Below are 11,212 nucleotides of genomic sequence, written 5' to 3'. Positions count from 1 at the left end.
ACCGTGAATACCAGGAATCCAGTAAAACATCAAATCTCCGACATCGCTGCGGCAGTAGAAAAGATCCTGTAAGAACAGGAATAACGAGAAGAGAATCGTTCAACGTGACAGAAGTGGAACCCTTCCACAAATTGCTGCAGATTTCAGTTCTGGCTTCAACAAGTGTCAACACCAATATTGGACTGTTGATGACTGGAAACATGTTGCCTGGTCGGACAAGTCTCGCTTCAAATTGCATCGAGAGGACGGACGTGTACGGGTATGGAGACAACCTCATGAATCCATGGACCCTGCATGTCACACGACTGTTGAAGCTGGTGGAGGCTCTGTAATGGTGTGGGACGTGTGCAATTGGAGTGATATGGGACCCCCGATACGTCTAGGTACGACTCTCACAGGTGACATACTCGTAAGCATCCTGTCTCATCACCTGCATCCATTCATGTCGATTGTGCATTCCGACGAACTTGCGCAATACCAGCAGGACAATGCGACACGTCATACATCCATAATCGCTACAGAGTGGCTCCAGGAACACTCTTCTGATTTTAAACACTTCCGCTGACAGCCAAACTCCCCAGAAGTGAACATTATTCAGCGTATCTGGTGTGCCTCGCAACGTGGTGTTCAGAAGAGTTCTCCAACCCCTTGTACTCTTACGGATTTATGTACAGTCCTTCACGATTCATGGTTGCAGTTCCCTCCAGCACTATTTCAGACATTGGTCGAGTCCATTCCAGGTCGCACTGCAGCACTTCTACGTGCTCCTGGACGCCTTACAGGCTATTAGGCACTTGTACCAGTTTTTTTGGCTCTTCAGTGTATCTGAAGTGTCACGAGGCAGTGTTCCAAGTAAATAATCCTAAGGGTCAAAGCCTTTATAATGAGCTGCTGCTAAATTTCCATAGATTTAAAGACATACATTACGAAGTGGTTCAAACAATATTTAGAGGTTCGAAACGTGGATGATTTAGCGGAGAGAGGGCTAAGGTGCCAAGCGATCATCTATCACGGCAGCGATTGGATTAACTATTAGGGCCGGCCGCTGGTGGCCGAGCGGTTCTGGCGCTACAGTCTGGAACCGCGCGACCACTACGGTCGCAGGTTCGAATCCTGCCTCGGGCATGGATGTGTGTGTTGTCCTTAGGTTAGTTAGGTTTCAGTAGTTCTAAGTTCTAGGGGACTTATGACCTCAGCAGTTGAGTCCCATAGTGCTCAGAGCCATTTGAACTATTAGGTGATTGTGCAATTAGTAATAACATGTATTTTCCAGTTATACATATATTTATAATAGTGTCCTTCATTTCATACAGATAACGGCGTACACTTTTTTGTGGAGTTGACTGTACCACGGTTCACCCCGGCACTAGGTCTTCGTACTTTTGTCATTTTGGCAGTAGTTCTTGAACCGCTGACTGATGAATGGTTGCGACTTGTACTGACAGTAAGAAAGTTGTCAGATCCTTACTGAGGTTTTGCGAGTCATTATGTAAAATATTATCGTACAAGTAGAACAGATTGTTTTTTTTTGTTTTTTTTGTTTTGTTTTTTTTGTGTAAGATTAGTTTGAGACTCGCATCACAGAATACCGTTTAATGGCAGCTGTACTTTTGGTTGATAAATTGCTTCAGCAGATGGAGTTTCACGCATGTTCCGTGCTATTACTACAGGAAAGTGCGGGACGGTCAGTGATGGGGAAAATTTAGGTCGGTTTGTATTTCTCTGCTGTTTTACCAAGCATCAGTGTGTTTGAAGAAGCGCTTCAACAGTAATGTTAAGCTTCCTGAGGCATCTAAGCGTCGTATAAAATTATGGCGTCTTTCGAATGGTAGTTCTGCCACATTTGGATATGATTAAAAATCCTTTCCTGGTTGTGGCATTAACGTCCCTTTTTTTATTGGAGGTGATTTGTGGGTTTTAATCTTTTCTTCGGTGGAGAGGGAGAGCATCACCTGCCAATTTTGAAATAAGCTCTAGTCAACAAGCAGTGTGTGTATGAGAGATTAAGACCGTGTTCAATACGTCGGTAACAGCAGTTTCGTGGCGCTTCCACCCTACACGAACACCAGAAAAAATAGGTGAAGCCTCCGGCACATGGAAATGAATTACTCTTGAACAGCGCTATAACACGTCGCCGTGTGCTTTTCCGAAGCCTCACTGGATAATTTTTTGTTTTGTGAGCTGTTGTTTCTATGGAAAGAATCCTAACCCTATGTAAAATGTGTAAGCTTTATACAAGTACCAAAACACGCCTCTTTTTGCATTATGACCTGTAGTTGACCAGAATGCTGGAAAAAAGAGAGTACATGTTTCATTACTATTTGTGCTAAAGTAAACATTTGTAACGTATTTAAGTCGAATGTCAAAAGTAGTGAAAAAGCAGTGTATGCACGGAATCCATTTCTGTCGTTTTTGTCCTGCTAATACAGTTTATTGTACACTGGACATTTTGCATCTTCACCGTTGTCATTTTCGTTAACAACATCTAAGTCGTCAAATTTGAATCTAATGTTCTTCAGCATCTGAACTTTCAGAGGAAGAAACGTTTCTGTACCCCAGTCAGTTTTAACAACCAGTCTTATACGTGCAGCTGATTCCTCCTTGTCTTTCATCTTCTGATGCAACTCTACGATTTATTTCTCTGAAGGTGAGCCCGTGGTAAAGGTTGCACTGCCTTGTCGGGTGGAAATCCTTAGTTCTACGGCAGTCACAGTGTAGTGTTCTTCGATCGGCAGGGAAGAACTAACAATCAAGTTTTGCACACTCTTTCTTATAACTAAAACGCCTTCTTGGCGTGCACTAATGTCCAGACGCAAGAACAACAAGAAGCACAACAATACTTGAAGTGGCAAAAACCAGATAAGAGTACAAGACCGTGAAAAGAAAATAATAACCAAAATACTGTTCTACACAATTACAAAGATACAATTTTCTACTGAAGGCTACAGCGAGCGTCTACTACGCTAGAGCCGGCGTAGGTATTGGCCGGAGCTGTCCTCTCCGTAGGAACACACTGCCGGTCTGACTCTGCTGGACTGCTTATACCGCCGATTCTGTGGAGTACTACCTGTAGTTCCAATAGGTGGATATCTGTCACATGGCTTATCACGAAGTTGTTCCGTGTTTATGCGGAAAGTCTGTTGTTGTTTACATCCATTGGCGAAATTTTGATCCGAGCTCTCGGAGGGAGGTTGGCAGCCCACCTTGCGTGACTGTTGTGTTGGCCCTCTAACTGAAAAGGGGTCGCAGATTTCCTGAGGTGATATGTATTGGTTATCAACTTCAAGAGCAGGCTCTGGTTGCATAAATTGTGCACCGAAAATATTTTCATCCAAGGGGAGAATTCCATTGGATCTGAACGCTTTGATGGCCATTGCCATATTTGCAGCACCTGTGCAAGCACGGCCCATTAGTGTTCCTATTTGCACTCAGTTTCTAAGCGCATGCCACCTTTATTTCCACGTTCGTGGGTGTAGCATGACTTTTGATGGCCACATAAAAGATACGCCCAATGGTTGCATATTATCAGAGCAGTGAGGAAGCAGAAAAACTGTGGAAACTCCATTATCTCGGCCAAGCTGAATACCGTCGATGAAGCGGATGTGTGTCATGTGGCTATTCAAAATCAGGGGCACTGGATCGTCCTTGGGTGTTTTGACAACGTTGATGAAGAGGTGGAGCAATTTTATGAACAAAGCCAGCTGTTAATTAACTTTTCATAACTGGGATTCACAGTCAAGTGAAATTTCTTGAAATACACAGTGTTTACGCGAGTGATTGTTAAACTTTTTGTTTCCAATATTGCAATTTCAGCCTTAGGCCATTATCAGGTACAGATGTTTTGGCTTTAAGTCATGTCTACTTTATACAAGCTGACACATTCATATGTCCTTGCCATTTGCTGTTATATACAACGACATTTAAACGTGTCAACTTGTATAAAGTAGACATGGCTTAAAGCCAAATCATCCGCACTTGATAATGGCCTAAGGCCGAAATTGCAGTAGTGGAAATCGAAAGTTCAAGTCGCTGGCGTAAACATGATGTCTTTCAAGAAAGCCAGTTGTATTCACCCAGCCGGCCGCGGTGGTCTCGCGGTTCTAGGCGCGCAGTCCGGAACCGTGCGACTGCTACGGTCGCAGGTTCGAATCCTGCCTCGGGCATGGATGTGTGTGATGTACTTAGGTTAGTTAGGTTTAAGTAGTTCTGAGTTCTAGGGGACTGATAACCACAGCAGTTGAGTCCCATAGTGCTCAGAGCCATTTGAACCATTTTTTGTATTCACCCAGAAGGATGTGTTGCTGCAATTGTACCTGCAGGATTCAGCATTGCCCTTACAGTCTGTCTTTAGAGAGCAGCGTCGGTGTTCTAAAGGAGAGACCACAATGGCGTCTCATGAGCAGCCGCAACCATTTCTTACCTGAGTCCATGTTAATACTTAAAAGAATACTCAATATGTTTCTAATGGCTAGCTGAAAGCCCGTGCATCGACCACAATAAATTTTCTCCATTGCCATAAGAGGAACTGAGCTTCTATTTTGGGAGGTAAAATAGTTTTACGACCTACTGCAACATTCGAAACATAATGCTGATTCACTACTTTGCGACTTCAGAGTCATTAAATACGTCTGCTGTTTAGTTCTTGGAATTCACGTACAGCTTGTACAACAGGCTTGTGTTCGTCTTCGAGAGCTTTGATCGCACTAAGCTTTGAATTTTGATCGCAGTTTCGTCATTTTGACATCTGAAAATAGGAAGAGCAATTACCTTAGGATATTTACCCAAATATGGCCCCGGGTCCATAATTAGGTCCAGCATGGGGGTCTTATTAAGAGAGCGGCCAGCACGGCAAATGGCACGTGATTTCCAAAGATTTATTGAACAAAGACAAGATAAAGTAAATAATGCGAAAGTTCTGCTTTAAAAACGTAAGTTTCTAGTACTTATACTTCACAGTGAAACACATTCTATAACTACAACGTAGATTTGTTCTGAAAAGAAAACGAAAAAGTGAGGACTATCATAGAAAAAGCTTCTTCTTTCAAGCACTCTACGTGACTTACCGGTGCCCTCTGAAGAAGTTCATGCGAGTACCACATGAGTGCGCCATTTGATGGAGAGTTAGATAGAGTGGTCATATTTCGATAAGCGGCTGTATATAGACATTAAAAGAAATTTTGTCAACAGTTTCTTTTAACCACAAAATTATTTCGAAGTTTACTTTCGCTGATATGAAATGAAATGATCGTATGGCATTGTTGGCAGGGATTCCCCATGCGGGGAAGTTCGGCGACTTGCGAGTCAATGATGATGAAATGATTATGAAGAACACGCAACACCCAGTCATCACGAGGCAGAGCAAATCCTTGACCCCGCCGGAAATCGAACCCGGGACTCCGTGCGCGGTAAGCGAGAACGCTACCGTAAGACCACGAGCTGAGGACAAGTTTTGGAAAACAGATCTGTTTATTCTTCTTCTGACTTTTTTATTTTTTGATAGATTATTAGATATATTATATTGACGCCTCACCAAAAGTAAATAAAGTATGTCCTGGTACGAGTGCAGTTATTACTAACGGTTCATTTACAATGATGAAAAGTATCGGACACCCCTGTGTAATACGGAACGCTAGGTATAGCGACAGCTGGATCCGCCAGTATAAAAGGAGGCAGGAAGTACTGTGTTGCTAGTATAGTACCAATAACAGCAGAATTGTTAGGTCAGGAGAGCCCAGAGCCTCCGCACGTGGACAACTGATTGGATTCCACCTATGTAAGAAATCAATCAGAAACACTTCAACGCTTCTAGAGCTGCCCAAGTCAACTGTAGGTAATGTGACTGTGAACTGGAACCACTTAAAAACAATGACAGAAATAAACTAAGACGAGGAAGACCGCATGTACTGATGGACAAGGACCGTCGAGTTTCAGAAAGAGTCACTGTAAAATATCACACGAAATCAGCAGAAGGGAACACTCGTGAGTTCCAAAGTGCTACCACTAGTTTATTTAGCATATTAACGGTGTGTAGGGAACTAAAAAGACTATGGCGAGGATCTTCTCAAGAACTGCACATTTCTTTAGTGAATACTAACAGACGCTTGAATGGTGTGAAGACCGATTCCATTGTACATCGGATAACTGGAAACGAGTGATTTGGAGTCGTGGAAGTGTTTGGCGAATGCCTGGAGAACTTTACCTGCCCTGATGTTATAAACGGTCGAGGTAGTGTTACGTTATGGTCTTTGTAGTTAGAACATGAACCCTTCTTGTGCTTAATGGGGTGATAAATGCAGAAGGACAGGAACCCATTTTGCAGTAATGTGTACTACGCACAATAGACGAGCAGTTCGGAGAGTATGATGATATCAACATGTCAATCCATCCTGTCACAAAGCATCTGTCACGCAATATTTTGAGAACAATAACTTTCCTCAGATGTACTGGTCTGCCTAAGGTCCCGTTCTGAGCCCAGTGGATAACCCCTGGGAAGAGTTACGTCTACTTCATCCCAGACAGCGGTGTCCAATATCAATACCATCCCTCGTTTCGGCTCTTGAGGAAGAGTGGGCTGCCGTTGCTTAAAAGACATTGAGACACCTCAATGAAATCGTCTCCCTGAGAGATGGACCAGTCGTAAAGGCGATGGGTGGCCCCATCCCACATTATTGTTGATCAACTTTAGGAGAGGAAGTGTATTTTTCTGACTTTTCGACGGCAGTGACACGCATCATCATTGTTTCGCGATTCTTCCACAATAACGTCAAATACATCATTTGTCATAAAGATCTGTCGAAAGACTGACATAGAAAAAGGAAACATATTTTGTCTTTATATCACTTGGTAACTTCACTATAAAAAAAGGATACAAAATGGTATTTCGTAACCCGCACTTGGGTTGATATGGGTGACAAAGAGCAGCTACGGTGGAATATGGTGGCTTATTGCCTAGCCCCTAGACTGAAGCACTCTAAGCATGCAAGCTCACTGTCATCTTTGTTAATGAGGTAACTAATGCCCTGCTAGCTGTGATGTTCACACTGTCATCTTTGTTAATGAGGTAATTAACGCCCTCCTAGCTGTGATGTTCAGACTCCATATTACACGCTGTTACTACTATAAGTACGTAAGCTGTCAGTAAATTCGCTGATATGGCCTTTGGCATGAGGTCCTATGTGGTGGGCACTGACAACATGATGTGGGCTTTGCATAGTGCATGCTTCAGAAGACTGAATGGGTTCTCAATAAAGTTTCGCTTCCAAGAATATTGAAAGGTATTGTCGTGGCTGGCTTGATGTCCGTTTGGCATCGTACTAATATGACAAGGTCACTTTTAAAACTGAGTGCTGCGAGAGCTACTGAGATCGGTTAGTTCACTGTTAACTACTGGTTCCCAACGAACAACATGATCTTTGACCTGTGCCCCTTCCTGGACACATCTAAAGTATTAAAAGGTACTTTCTGAAGAAAATTTCTTACCTCGTCCCAGATTAAGTGTCCTTGAAAGCAAAGCATCGCTCCTCATTCTGGCCCAGACGAGGCAATCGAGCCAGACCTATCGCCGTGGCATGCGCTGCCAGAAGTTTCATTTGGGTGCAGAACGGAGGTGCGTGGGCAAGGGAGGGGGGTCAGCACCCCCCCCCCTTCCCAGTTGGTGGCTTTATAGTCCAGGCAGCCGCTACAAGAGTAGCCCTTCAATAGTCAGTCTTTCCGCAAATCAAAAAACGCCGGTGGTAACGGGTGGGAACGAAATCTGGGTCCTCTGCACACAGACCAGACACGCTGAACTCTGAACTACGCAGACAGGCCTTGAATTTAGATCATGTGCTAATTTTTGAAATCACCAGACCATTTTTGTGCCTCAAAATACACTAAAGAAACACGCAGATAATCCTCAAATCCTCTCTATATTCGCAGTTAATGACACACATTGAAGGCTCCAGATCGTTCAACAATCTGTGTTACCAAAACGTTAAAAGGATCATCCGGTCATCAAGTCTCTCAGACCAAGTTGAAGATTTCTGAAGATTACCAGGTGCAAAAAATTTTATTTTCCTTATTTCTTATAGGCAAAATAACTGATAGAATTTTAAAATTTAAGGGGCTCCGGAACGCCCTATACTTGCAATGTTAAAATAACGCTTATAAATTACATCTTTCCTCACAAAGTATTTGAGGTAGGAAGTTGACCTTTTTACAGATTATTTATTGGAATATGGGCTACAACTTAACACAGGGATTTTACAAAATTTTAGTTCAGTTATTAAAGATGATTTTTTTCAATTGTAACGAAAATTCACTACATTTTTAGCAATTTTTTATTTATATATTCAAAAATATACAGTTTTTTGGAAAAAGGCTGTGTTAAATTATGCAGAAGGTACTGTGTAACATTTACTGAAAGTTTGAAACAAATATGTTTGGAAGATCCTTAGAAAACATGTAATTAGTATGAGTTAATAAAAGATTTGGGAATCGAGCGACAAAGATTGGATTAACCTTTTAGTGCATTCCAGGTCCGTAGGATGGATTATCTTCATCCTCTGCAAACTCCTCCTCCAGCTTCCTCTTGTTCCTCCTCCTGTTTACTCTTGCTTGTATTTCTAGACTCTTTACAGCCCTGTCTGCAGCCCGAAGGCGTTCCTTGTCTAAAGCAAGCATCGCTCGTACCATGTTAGAACCTATCTTCATTCCCATATTTCTAAATACCTTTGGCTTTCCAACATTTCTCCTTTTCTTAAAAGCCTTCAGAGGATTTCTAATAACTTTACTTTTACTCATTATTATACTTCAACAAAACAGAGACTCAAGAAACAGAATTAATTACGAATATTTTCGAGATAACGAAAGAGTAAATAAACATGAAACAATCGACAATCACACCAGCGATATGTATTGAACCATCACAGGTTAGCCACAACACATACTTTATGTCACATCACTAAAATGTACCTGATGAACACGGACGTTAATAATAACACCATTTGACAGCAGTTTAACAGCGCCACAGTGGGTCACGCCCATGTAGAACACATTTCAAAAAAAAATTTAAAAATAGTTGTAGTCTTCGGAATTGAATAAATTATATATCTATTAAAAGGTAATAGTCTGCAGATTCAGAAAACGCAAAAAAGTAAAAATTGAACTTTTCATGATTTTGAGCCTTTCCGGAGCCCCTTAAAATGTTTTTAAAATCTACACGTTAAGAAGTATAGTCTTATGTTAAAAATTTAACGCGGTAAGTTTACTAACGTTACAAACTGTATATATATGTTGAGGCAACGTAACTCATTGGGCACAAATTACAGGATATTCATCCAATATTTGAAAATGTCAGTCCTTAGCGATTTACAATAAAATTTACACATAATATCAAACTTATTTGAAACTGCTTCTCACTGCCTCCCCTCCCCCTTCTCCACAAAATAACCAAAGAAAAAAAAAGGATACCGCTTACTACATTTTCGCTCTTCATGCAGTAAAATTTTAGCATCAGGCATGAAATTTTCATTTATTTCTTCTTTACTACTACCTCTACTCTCGACAGATTTTGCAGACAGTTTTTACATTTGCCAACGGCCTTGCCGCAGTGGTAACACCGGTTCCCGCCCGATCACCGAAGTTAAGCGCTGTCGGGCTGGACTAGCACTTGGATGCGTGACCATCCGATCTGCCGAGCGCTGTTGGCAAGCCGGCTGCACTCAGCCCTTGTGAGGCAAACTGAGGAGCTACTTGATTGAGAAGTAGGGGCTCCGGTCTCGTAAACTGACATACGTCCGGGAGAGCGGTGCGCTGACCGCATGCCTCTCCATATCCGCATCAAGCTACAACTGTGGGCTGAGGATGACAGGGCGGCCGCTCGGTACCGTTGGGCTTCTCAAGGCCTGCTCGGACGGAGTTTAGTTTCAGTTTTCAGATTTGCCATTGAATCTGTCTACTAAATTATTTCATTGTATGATACACGTTTCACGAGATATGACGTCATAAACATCGAGAAACTTGAGAAACCAACACTTCGTGAAGAATCTATGAAGGGTGGGTGGAGGGTTACTGGTACTAAATAATAAACAACTGGGATGTTACAAACTGTATATGTATGTTGAGGCAACGTAACCTTTTAGGCACAAATTACCGGGAGTATATTCATCCAGTATTTGACAATGACAGTTCTTAGCGACTTACAGTAAATTTCAAACATAATATCAAACCTATTTGAAACTGTTTCTCACTGCCTCCCCTCCCCCTTCCGCACAAAATAACCAAAGAAAAAAAACTTTCATCACCGGACGTCACATCACTAATACCGGGGATGGGATCATGGGATGATCTCGTGGTATAGGAGTGATCGAAACAACAGGAACCCTGGCACAGGATTGGAATTCACTACTGGATCAGAGGCTTCCTTAACTTTGACTAGAGCGCTACTAAGGCCCCTGGAGTGTTGCGACGGCTTGTGAGTGTTGCATCCTGTATAAGACGGTTTACCGGACTGCTGAGGGTAAACTCGGCTTGTAATTACAGGCTGGAGTGGAAACATGTCGAACAACGTGTTCCGACCAGGTCTCTCCTCTCCCTCCGTATTTGACTCTACGTGCTAAATGTTTTAGTTCAGTTTCAGCAAACGCTATCCCCGCATCGCCAGGTCTAGCAAGAGAATAAGTCCTGTTCGACAGTCTGCACGTTTATTTTATTGACTTTGGAAAAAATAGCACCGAGGGCGGAAAGAAGGGAACAATATTTATCCTGCAGGTTTTGAAACGGTAATAAGATAAATAACTGAAAATATTAAGTCTTGATGGATTCCTTATCTACTGTTGAGGCATAGGATATGACACACTCTTAACTCCATCGTTCCATAAACTGGAGACCACTCTGAGCCTAGTTGCAAATGGACTGGAATCTATGAAAGTGTTATTAGAGGACCCATTAGAAAAGATTTATTGTGAAATGTTTCCGTCTATGCAGCACGATGTACAAGAGATTTTCTGATGGTTACTACTGTGTTTTCAAGTGGTGCATTTGTGCTATATCACCTATTGGTGAAGTAAAATTATTCTCTAGTTTCATTGTTTTAGTTTCAAAACTGTCTTTAACATAGGACAATGTTACACTGACAAGAATGTGCCGCCGTACATTCAAATGTGTTTGAATATGTCGAGACTATTGTACATATATGTTGTCTCCCGCCAGTGCAAAGTGGAGAATAGCTTAC

General features: G+C 42.2%; 1 pseudogene; it reads left to right on the top strand.

Annotated features, from left to right (window-relative positions):
* Positions 1-9,571: 9,571 nt before the first annotated feature.
* Positions 9,572-9,689, top strand: LOC126196392 (5S ribosomal RNA; annotated as a pseudogene).
* The last annotated feature ends 1,523 nt before the right edge of the window (positions 9,690-11,212 follow it).

The sequence above is a fragment of the Schistocerca nitens genome, chromosome 7 (assembly GCF_023898315.1).
Source record: "Schistocerca nitens isolate TAMUIC-IGC-003100 chromosome 7, iqSchNite1.1, whole genome shotgun sequence".
Lineage (NCBI taxonomy): Eukaryota > Metazoa > Arthropoda > Insecta > Orthoptera > Acrididae > Schistocerca > Schistocerca nitens.
Note: the sequence above shows the minus strand (reverse complement) of the source record. Positions and strands in the feature narration are given on the sequence as shown.